Source organism: Hoplias malabaricus, chromosome 16 (genome assembly GCF_029633855.1).
Source record: "Hoplias malabaricus isolate fHopMal1 chromosome 16, fHopMal1.hap1, whole genome shotgun sequence".
Taxonomy (NCBI): Eukaryota; Metazoa; Chordata; class Actinopteri; order Characiformes; family Erythrinidae; genus Hoplias; species Hoplias malabaricus.
The window spans coordinates 7,339,991-7,352,374 of NC_089815.1; positions in this window are offsets into that span (position 1 = coordinate 7,339,991).

The following is a 12,384-nucleotide window of genomic DNA, read 5'->3' on the forward strand; positions in this document are numbered from 1 at the left end:
GCCTAAAGTCCGCAGGTGCTGCCATTCCAAATTCAGACTGGAAACTTATAATTTACCCAGATTTTACATCAAATTTACATTAAACATACATTTTCACTTGTGCTTCTTTCGAGGTCAAATCTGTGTTTTGTAAACGAGGCCCAGGGGCTGCTGGGCTCTGGTAACAGCTTACATGTTCTAACTTGCAAGCTTTCCCCCCTCTGCATTTCCTCATAGTGTTCTCACTTGATAAGGGCTTTAAAGAGACCATGTCATGGAAAACCTGAAGTTACCTCCTTAACTGAAATATTTAGTGTGTAAACCCTATAAACACGCTCCTCAGTACAGACGCTCTACATAAGGAAACTGAACAAAATCACGTATAAATGCCTTATTTTTGTGAAATCTCAACAGACAACGCATTTTCAAATCCAATTCAGCCTTCAGGAATCTGAGCTACCAAGAGTGATTTTGAATGAGGCACAACACTGGGCAGCCAACCAGTGCAGAGGTCATTTACAACTACTCCGTCCAAATATGGAAAATAAACAGAAACCTTTTTCTTCTTCAATATTTCACCAAAGCCAGTATCCACCAGTTCAATCTTCAATAGCCAGCCTGCTTATCCAGTCCTATGAATTTTTATGGTAAAAGACAAGCAAATACAGCATGATCTTTTCGTCTCAATACTGTTCACATGTGGAAATTATGTACATGACAGAATCAACTAAATTCCATTCCTTCATCAGTCCTCACTTACAGCTCCTCATCTATAATCATTCAGGGCCTCCTCGGTATCACTCTACTGAGTCGACACAAAGAGTGCATTTCCTCAAACTCAGGGTCCGTGGAGGGGAACATTCTTTTGTTATGAAGTGCTCAAGTGAGTAGTGGGAGGCCAGGAGTCAAACCAAGTCGGTCTGTGAGGTCCAGTGCTGGAGATTTCTCACTCATTCTGCACTCAGAAATTGGTCCTTGAGGGAACTGTAGGGTTCTGAACTCAATGTCTGGATGTGTTGGGATTTTTTTTTAATACAGTAACCTAGCCAACCCAGCATTAATAAAGAATTCTGGATGTTGTGTTATGAACACTGAATATAGTGTGTTAGGGACATACCAGACTGCTTTTCAGTACGTCTTCTGAATATGATTTAATGATTAGTAATAATTATATTTTAATAGTTTTTCCGTCTGCATGCTTTAGTGCACCCAACTGACCACCTGCTACTACACGTCCTACAATGTACAAGCTACAAAAGGGACTCGCAATGACCAGTGGCATTTATTTGCATAAGTGCACAATCAGACCAATAACACAAATTATTTTGTCTCGTCTCTAAGCAGCTAAAAATGAAAAACCAAGCTGAAGGACTCATTGTGATCATGAATATTTTAGAGCTAACAACATGGTATGGTATCTTACATTGATAAAATATATAATGAAAAAGATTGAATCAGAATCCTGAATCCAGAATCAGAATCCTGTCAGAATCCTTAATATGTACAATCTTTTAGATAATAATGATTCTTCTGGGCTCTTCTCACCATGGCAACACGACCTCAAAACATAAGTAGCTGAGTGTTTTTGATAAATGTCTCTGCCCTGTTTAATGTTTTTCTGGGCTCCAGTGTTGTTTTTCTGTGTCTCTGTAAGGCATGTGGTTTATCTGAGATAAGACTGAATACTCCCTGCTTTTGGACAGTGCTCCTTCAGGGTTGATCTGGAATACTGCCTTCAATGTTAAACACACATTACTCAATGTCCAGATTAATGCATTACAGTACAGAGCTCTTATACGACCTATATATGTTATATTACAGCGCTCTGTAGCTTTTAGGCTTTTGGAGACCTCTCTAGTGGAAATGCTTAATTACACCCAGCGTGTGGCAGAACTTGTGGGTTGTGTGTAAATGAATCAGATGATCCGTTTTAAAAGAAAATCTCAGTTAAAACCTGAAGAACATGTCTGCCAGTGATGTAAGCAACTTATCTACGGTCATCTTATCTTCATCAGCATGATTTTGACTTTGCATAAAATATCATGGCAAAGCCTCACGTACACAACCCATCAAGCTGGACTTTGAAGAGCTGTGAAGGGGAAATTAATATGTAAATACACATGATAGGGTCTGAAAATATCTTGCCAGTTCCAATCAACATTTCTGACTTTTTTGGAACTTCAAACCTTGGAATTTCAAGGTTTAACACACATTCTATATATTAAGATGTTTTACCTCCTTATTTTTCTTAGAGCAAAATGTAAGAAAAAGTAGCGCAGCAGGTAGCGTCGTAGTCACACAGCTCCAGTGACCTGGAGGTTGTGGGTTCGATTCCTGCTCCGGGTGACTGTCTGTGAGAGGTTTGGTGTGTTCTCCCTGTGTCCACGTGAGTTCCTCTGGATGCTCTGGTTTCCTCCCACAGTCCAAAAACACACGTTTGTAGATGGATTGGCAACTCAAAAAAAAAAAGTGTCCGTGAGTGTGTGTTGCCCTGTGAAGGACTGGCGCCCCCTCCAGGGTGTATTACCGCCTTGCGCCCAATGATTCCAGGTAGGCTCTGGACCCACTGCGACCCTGAACTTGATAAGCGCTTACAGATAATGAATGGATGGATAATAAAAAGTAAAAAACTAACACATTTGGGCAATGGTACACTTAGCAACCTGACTTAGCGTGATAGCTTGCCAGCTAAACCAGCACCAGACCAGTAGAAAACCTGCTTCAATCAGCTTCGACTGGAACCTGAAAGGAGCTGTTTGAAGGGTTTGTAGTGATCGTTAAAATATTCAAATCAGAAATGAGAGAGAAAAAAGTTTAACATGACGTAAATCATCAGAGAGAATGTCTGTACTTGAACCAAGGCCATCTAAGAACACTTAACCATTTTCCTTTCAACAAGACAGCTATACATGTGGAACTGCACAATAGTTTCTCTTTTTCTTTGTGACAACAGTTCTAGGTTTTCTATTCAAAAACAGACTGAATTAAAAATTCTTTTCTCTGGATTAAAAACACTCAGCTCAAGTATTCTGATTTAAAGTTTTACCTTGCTGAATTAAAAATGTTTTTTTTTTTGTCCAGCCCTGAGCTACACAAGGAATAAAATAGGCCTGTGATGCCCTCTAGTGGCCGTTCTCGTCATCTACTTCACTCGTAAGAGACTTTCAACAATCTGGCTCCTTTAGAAGCTCGTATGTGGTGTATTTACCACATTTAAAAACCTGTGATCGCAGTACAGTTACTCCAAGATGAAATACGGCATCACATTAAGCTAAATTTATAGCTTTGAGATCTAATTCCACACTCTATGTCCAAAACGTTATAGACACGCGTATAATTACTGAATTTAGCAACTTGGACCTTCAACTTATTACTTATTATACACGATTTATATAATCTCCATAGGAAATCACTCCTAATAGAAGAATCTCTGGAGTCCCATTCCCATTCCATATCTTCAGGATAGGTTGGAGTTGGGATGTGATCCAGAGCTACTCTTTACTGTTCTGGGAACAGTCCCAGTAAACAAGGAACGTTCCCGGACGTTCAAAATAGGTCTAAAAGTAGTCTGTCCGTCAAGGACATATTTTAAACGTCAATGGACGTCCAAAATCCATCTTAATAAGTTAGTTAAGTGGTGACCAATCGATAACGTCAGTGGACGTCCAAAATGCGTTTTATACAAGTAATTTATTTCGGGACAAATTATTAACGTCAGTGGACGTCCAAAATACGTCTAATAGTCGTCTTTTTAAAGTCTGTGTTTGGACGTCTTTTCAACTTTCATTTTCAACCTTACGAGAACGTTGATTAGACGGCAGTCATTACGTTATTTCAACGTTGAATCAACGGCTAAATGTTTTCTGGGGTAGACGTTCAAAGCAACAGAGGAGAGATTATAGCTATTAACGGTCATCCTATGAACATAAATCATCTGAATCCTGCTTACATTGTATTTATCAGCTTTATTTAACTGTGCTTTAACTGCCATTTCGTTTTAAACCTCTCTCTGACCTCGAAATCTGATTCGATTTCTCTCCGGGTTCACGTCCACCACCGCTAGAGGGCAGTGTTGACGTAGACAAACTGAAGATGCCGCGTCCTGATTTTGATGCTTCGTTGTTTTAACGGGACATGCCACGTTTATGACTTTTATGGGCACAAGCCTTGAACGTGTTTTCATTCTTTAATGCGTCTCATTACCATGAATGGATGTTGCTACATTAAGGTGCAGCCACTGTAGAAACAGATGTTCAAACTGTCCATACACAGCTGGTGTAATCTTTATAAAACAGCACGACATTATGTGGGATGCTTTGGAGCAGCTGCTCATGAGCCTAAGCTCACCATACATAGGGTAATATATCAGCTGGAGGGGTATAAAATCACCCAGCATTGGGCTGTGGAGCATTGAGACTGGATGACTGGAGACTCTGAAGGGACGGAGGGCTCTCTAATGCCTTTGGGATGAGTTGGAGTGCACCTGACTTCACTAATATATATGTTGCTGCTGCTAGTTGCTCATCTATATCCTCAAATCCTTATTACAGTGCTGCAATCTGTGTTAAAGTCTTCCTAAATGAGTGGACGCTGTTTCCACAGCCAGGGGTGGATAAGCAATCTACTGACAGCCGTGATTTCTGAAGAAATGTTGGATGAATAGGTGTCCTAATATATGAACTGCTTATTGATATTTAATGATGCTCAAATAGGTTTTAAGTTACTCAAACTTTTGGAAACATGACACAAACAAGATGCATTGTGAAATTAGAGGCTGGTCAGCAGCAGAGGCACATTTCTGCCATTTCCTAGAATGAGATAAGACCTGCATCCAAAGCAGAAGGTCATCTCCTGATTCCATTCTTTGAGTGAAAAGGTTGGGGTCCTTATGTACATTTCATTATTGTTGTTGCTCATGAACGTGTCAGTCTATTGTCATGTCTGCTGGGCTGAAATAAACACTAACCTTTTGTAAGATGCAGACTGCTGGGTTTTTCTGACCTGCTTGATAAGGGCCCAGGGGTCTTTTTCCTTCTTCTTTGTCCCTTTTTGTTTCAAATCACTTACATTTGTTTGCGTTACTGTGACTTTAAAAATTGTACATTTCTTTGATGATCCAATGGTATTCATCCTCTATTTTAATAAGGACAGGTACTGTTTTTGAATGATTAGCTCTGGACCATAAATGCAACTCCAGTTTGCCACAAAGGAATTGATTGGAGCTCCATTACTCGAGAAAACAAAGTTCCACTGCTTTCCTGAGCAGATTATATAAGCTGTGTATGCACAATTGCAAGTCTGTTCCAAAAATGGGTGCATCTTAAATAGCTGAATTTACTATATATATATATATATATACAAATAGGGCAGCACGGTGGTGGAGCTCCTTCACATGAGGCCAGATAAAAGAGTGGGTACCCATATCTGAATTGTATTTGTTGTAGCAGACGTTGATGTTTATATATAAACACTCAGAGCTGTGGATAATAGAAGGAAGCATTGAACCACTGTGTTACAGCATCATTACCTGCAGCACACCTGTGCTCACCTACATCAGTACTACATCAGTCAAAAACATCATAAGTTAATTTTAGCTCACTATACCCGCTGCCTGTTTAAGTGCTTGTCCTTTGTTCTATATATGGCACATAGGTTATCTTTGTATTAACTAACATGTGCCTCATAGAATTCAATTACCTGGCAGGGGTGAACATTAGAAAATCATTGCAAACTGCACGCACTCTTTGCTTACGCCATTCATGAAAACAGATGCAACAGATCCAGTTGCAAGGCATTTAGCTCAATCATGCTGGCCAGATGATCTCTTTTGCATTGGATTAGTGGTGCGTCAGGAGTGCAGCGTTTCATGCCTGGAGACAGACAAGGATTCAGAGATGGACAAAGAGCCTCTGTTGGGGTCAGCAGGTCACTTGTTGCAGAGAGAGAGAGCACTTAAATCTCTGCCTCTCTGTAGATGTGCGCATGCGTGAGAGTGTGTGCCCTCTGCCTGAAAAGGACAAGGCTGCCCAGTCTGTTCGGTGCCAGGACTGCAATTCATATCTGCATACTATATGTTCGAAGTTACTGCCAAATGATTGGACTTATTGTGTTCAATGTTTAATGTTAAATGCACTAACCATAAAAAAGAAATGGTCTGAAGCAGCCACACGTGCCAAAGGTCACCATTCTCAGTACCAAATACCAGTCAGAGGAGTATAAAGCCAAAGCGCTGGGCTGTGGTTCAGTGAAAATGCATTTTTACGAGCAATGAAGCAATTTCCTGTGCCTTTTATGTGAGTAGTAGTAGCTTTAGAGAACCAGAACAAGTCATCCAAACAGTACTTGACCTCCCTTGGTTTTTCATGACTGAAAGCCATCAAATCCTCACTGAAGTGTTCTAATATTTGGTGTAAAATCTTACCTGAAAACTAGAGACTGTTACTGAAGCATATGTGGGGCAAACTTACTAATAATAATGTTAATTTAGTCAAAAATAATGGATGAAAATGTGTCCAGAAACCTTCACCCATATAATGCACATTCACCAGTGTCAACACTATTTGTCCAAAAGGGTTCCGGACACCGTTTCAAATTGCTTTCCATAAAAAAGCACTGAGAAAAAGGTTAGGGCACTCGGAAGCTGCTGCACATGAATCTAAGGTCACCACAGTTAAAAAGCCCATCAGCTAAAAGGGTATAAAGCCCACTAACATTGGGCTGTGGAGCAGTGGAACATTGGTTTCTAGAGTAATGGAGTTCCATCCAATACATGTGAGATGAGCTGGAGTGGAATATCTGATCTAATTATGTAATTATCAGCATGGTGGTGCAGCAGGTAGTGTCGCAGTCACACAGCTCCAAGGACCTGGAGGTTGTGGGTTTGATTCCCGCTCTGAGTGACTGTCTGTGAGGAGTTGGTGTGTTCTCCCTGTGTCCGCGTGGGTTTACTCTGGGTATTCCGGTTTCCTCCTGCAGTCCAAAAACACACATTGGTAGGTGGATAGATGGTGTGTGTTACCCTGTGAAGGACTGGCACCCCCTCCAGGGTGTGTTCCCGACTTGCGCGCAATGATTCCAGGTAGGCTCTGGACCCTCTGCGACCCTGAACTGGATCAGCGCTTAAAGATAGTGAATGATTGAATATTTTTCTGGGTTTTGTCTGGTTTTTTTCTTATTGAACTGGATTATCTTATATATTATGGCCTCAGAAGAGATGATTCGCTTATATATTTTACGTTTATGAACTACATGGACACACAGTGCGATTGGCATGAAGGGTCAATGGTGCCCCCTTTTGGAGATTGTTTAACTGTCTAACCTGCTAAATGTGTTTGAGTGAGTGAGTTATGTGTCAGTTACATGAAGTGCTCCTTATTTAAAAATCTACTTGTACCTTACCTTTTATCCCTGACAGTGTATGCTGACCTGTTTGCTTGGGTCCTATGTTGAATGCTTTGCTCTTGTTTCCTGCAGGAACACCTTGTTACTCCTGCCCTGCTCAGGAGGAGCTCACTGTTCTGCGGCTTCACCCTGGAGCTGGAGAGATGACCTTGTTGCCTGGATGATGTTGTCAGGTGCAGGGCTTTTTGCACAGCGGGGATAGATGGCACAGATCCATAGAGAGAGTGAAAGAGAAATGGGACTGGCTGAAGAGGAGCAAAGTGTGTGTGTAGTAGGGGTGGGAGGGGTGGTTGAAGGGGGGTTATTTTTCACGTCTGACCTGGGCCGCGGTGACCTCAGCGGGGAGGCGAACAGTAGCTCCGCGGAGGCCGGAAGCACTGAGCGACGGATGAGAAGAGGATAGAAGGATGAGAGGAGGAAAGAGGGAGGAGGGGGGGAAAGAGGGAGGTGGGAAGAGGGGAGGGGGACAGCTCTCACCTCTCCACTGCGCCGCACTGCCTGTGAAGCACTGCAGGGTCCTACTGAACCACAGAGACAAAACGGCAGATCAAAAACAGCTAAAAGGAGCTGTGGAGGAGCGCCACACACAGCCTCGCTCTCATAGACACACCAATTATATTCTCCTACACAGGGCAAAGCTGTGAATCCTAAAGTTTTCCTGCATTCTGGCACTTTAAGCCATATTGAAGGATAAAGGGAGAACTTGAATCTTTGGTGATGGTTTAAAAAGAAATCAGGTTGCATTAGATGACTTGTATTTGGCATTTCTCCAGTAATGTCATTTTTACTGTTTGTTCCAATAGCTAAGTGACATTTGTTACCAAGAAGAGCCGTGTACAATGACTCATATTTGAAACATATTTTTCGTTTTCATTCATCTTCTGTTACCACTTCATCCTGATCCTGACTTAAACTACTTCGACTACTTAGCAACTTGGGAAGTGTAAATTGCGTTTTCCAGTACAAGAAACTTGCATTATTCGTTAAATTAATTGGTAGTGAACACAACTAATCACTCACTTTATTTTCTGGAGAGTGAAAAATATCTTGTTTTGTTTTAGTTAGCTATCAAATAGTTACCTTGCAACTACATTCATGGTCTGTATCTTCACATGAGTATGCAAAGGGAGTAAGGTACTGGCAGGATACACGTGGGTGCCATTTCTCATATCCAACATGGCACATATCCACCCTCTTCCTGAGTCAAGTTTGCAGCTGAATTTCAGGTCACATACCATCTTCGATTAAAGCATAGTTATGAGGCCAATGTCATAAGACTAAGAAGAACCTCCAACAAAGCGTTTTGAATTATACATTGTTCACAATGAGAGAAAATGGCATGCATGTGTAATGTCACAGCACTGACCTGGCAGCCGTTTCCGTCAGAAGGAGCAAGTGTCAAGTGTGTCGAGTGTGACCTCACGCTGCCATCGCAGGAATTGAAAATAGCCAGGTGAGGAGTGCTTGTGGAGTGACCCTAACTACAACCCGCTCCAGAAAGGTCAGCTCTGCTTGTCGTTCCCTTTTCTTCTGACCTGTGCTGCACACTGCATTACAGCGGCAAATTGAACCTAGCAGTATTTCATATTTTCATCTGAATAGGCTTATCTAAGGTGGAGGAAAATGCTGCAATACACGTTGCAAAACCACTATTAGCATTCAAACATGAAATGAGGTGGAAATTGCGTTGTAATATACAACAGATGTAATCAGAGTGAGAAATGAAGACAGGAAAGGAAGGTATGAAACATGAAATCATTTCCCTTTTTTCCCCCAAAAATCACCCCTTATAATTCTCAGAAAATTCCCAATCCCCCCTCACAAAAGTCATAAAAAAAGAAAATAACTACTTTGAATTAGAGGACTACATTTTTTCCTTTTCAAAAACATAGCCCAGCGAATTCATCCTGCACCTAGTAATCATCTGTGACAATTCATATTTTAATAAATATGCATATGTTGTACAATATCCTCTGAATGAAAGCATTGTCCTGAGAAGTTGGGTCAGTCACAATGAAAAAGCAGAGAAGCAAGCTCCAGCAGCATGTAAGGACTCATTCAGGCACCTTCCAGTCTGCAAGAAGACCATGCATAAGATTTCAGAACATAACTGCTCAGAAAATGTCTGCTCTAATGAGTGCCTGGGGCAGGGCCATGTCCATTGTGCTGTTTGTTTACATGGCTTTGTGCGGATAATCGTATCACAGGCAGGGAGAGAGGGCACAGTGCTTTGTGGAACAAGTTTTTCATCATAAAAAATTACTCAAAGAGGAGAGAGTGACCAATAAAAGCTTGGATGATTGCTAATAATGGCCAAATATTCTTTGACCAGATGAAACTGTATTATACATGACAGTCATACCGAAAGTAAGGAATAACAGTAGTGAGTGCACCGATTCAGCAAAATACTTGATTGATGTAAAATGTCATTTAAAGTGAGTTTTTGTCATATTAATAAGCATGGAGAGAATGAAGAAAAACCACTAGCTAATTCACATTGTTAAGTGTGTAGTTTTTTCAGGTCCGAAAATCTGCCATCATTTTAATGTGAGAAGGCTGTATGTTGCGCAACAGAAAAATTGGTAACACTTTACAATAATGTTTGGTGGTTAATAGGCAACTATGCAGGGACAAAGCAGGAACTAATGGTTTGTGCTGCATTAACACCTAAATCGCTCCCATTAACTACCAGGGAGTACTGCTTAGTTACTCTGTAGGTAATAGTGAATGAACAATTAAGGTAGTTCAGGAGTCTTACATTACTCCCGGAGAACTACTTAAGAAAGTACAAATTTATCACTGTTCCCATCAGCAACTTACCTGCCACCTGGAGAACTATAATCTAAATACACACTGCCAACCTTAAACATTCATTCATTCATTCATTCATTCATTCATTGTCTGTAACTGCTTATCCAGTTCAGGGTCACGGTGAGTCCAGAGCCTACCTGGAATCATTGGGCACAAGGCAGGAATACACCCTAGAGGGGGCGCCAGTCCTTCACAGGGCAACACAGACATACACACATATTCACACCTACGGACACTTTGAAGTCACCAATCCACCTACCAATGTGTGTTTTTGGACTGTGGGAGGAAACCAGAGCCCCCGGAGGAAACCCACACGGACACGGGGAGAACACACCAATTCCTCACAGACAGTCAGGCCCCTGGAGCTGTGTGACTGCGACACTACCTGATGCGCCACCGTTCCGCCCATCAACCTTAAACATTTAACCTTTAACCTTAATGCTATTTTTTAAAAAGTCATCCGGACGATCATTTTGGGAGTTAACAGCAACACATGGTGACTTATTACTAATGAACAAGGTGTTACTGTGTTCTTCATTAGGAGCTAATACTGATCAGGAACAGTATTATACAGTGAAACACATGATAAATCATTACTAATGAGATACAATGTGTTTTACTTTATAATACTGTTCCTGACCATCATGTGATGAGATGACTTGAGTAGAACAGAGTTTTTTTTTTCAAAATTAATGTAATGAATAAAATAGTTTTCCTCAAAACTGATTAAGAAGAACACTGATTGATCTCTGTGTAAAATGTGATGCTTTATAGAGCTGCTAGTGAGCAATGAGAAGAAAAGGGGAGCGGGGGGGCTCTTCTACTCAGTTCAGACCTCTTAATAAAGACAGCCATGCTGAGGTAAAACTAAGAGCCTCACTGTAGTTTTCTCAAAATCAACAACTGTGTACAACTGTCACAGTAAGTAAAAGCATTCCATAAATGTCAGTGAAGAAAACAATACACAGTTGAAATGAGGGAACTTAAAAACAGCGGCATTTGATGGCAACTCTGAAACAAGTGTCATTATGTTTAAGACCTACTTTCAGAATTGTTGGATTTTTCTGTAAAGTTCAGAATAATAAAATCAGGAAATTTTTATTTGTTCATTCTTGTAAAAAAGTATTTCACTTTAAAAAGTACAAAGCAAGACATTTACACTTTCACTGACCAAGCTGACTGTACTATATACATATATATATATATATATATATACACACACACACAAAGAAATGTTTTGATTCCTGCAACACACTCCAAAATGTGGGATAGGGGCAAAATAAATGTGAAACTTTAATAAAATATTTAAGTCACATATGTATTAAAACACTTCACAATAAGCAGTCGAGTTGGTAACCGGTGAGGATACCGTGATTGTCTATAAAAAGAGCATCCACTAAAGGTTCAGTCTCTGCATGTAAAGAAGGGTCATGTCTCACCCAGTGTTGCCATATGTCAAGGTAGCATTAATGCGGATGTATTTATGGAAATGGAATGTGTATATTTAATTTTAAAAATAAATACACATTCTTTACATTTATGTCCAACATGAATTTGACAAAGGACAGTTTAATATAAAAATGTGTTGATTGTGCTTCAATTAAAATGATTATTCAATTACAGCGCAGTCAATAAAAGGCCATTTTAGAAATTGTTGGAGCTTAGTGAAGGAGTTCGAAGACAGCAGGAGAATCAGTTTTGAGTAATAATAATGAAGGAAAAAATAAAAAAAATTATTTTTAGAGAATAATAACCTTCTGATATCACTCAACACACATCCAATGTTCCAGTGTTCTACTGAGCTATCAAACCTATTTAACCTGAGTAGACAGTGAAGAATTTTCTTGAGTCATATTCTCCAGCTGAATCTTAAATGGGTCCTTTCTCGATATGTAGCACACTATGTAGGTCATAGAACAATGGACATAGAAGATATAGGCTACTGCTGAACATTCTGATAACAGCTGATAAAACGCTATTTGAAATCTTCACTCTTTTAGTATGGGTACACTCCTCATTCTTTTTCTACACACCAGAAAATGTTTTTTTTTAATTATTTTTTATATATTTTATATTTTGATATATTTTAACCTTAACCTTAAATGGTTCAATATAATTAATGTAAAAAATCAGTATTTAAGGTGGAACATCAAATTCCATTGAGAAAAGGGGTATAAGGTATCAATGCAAATT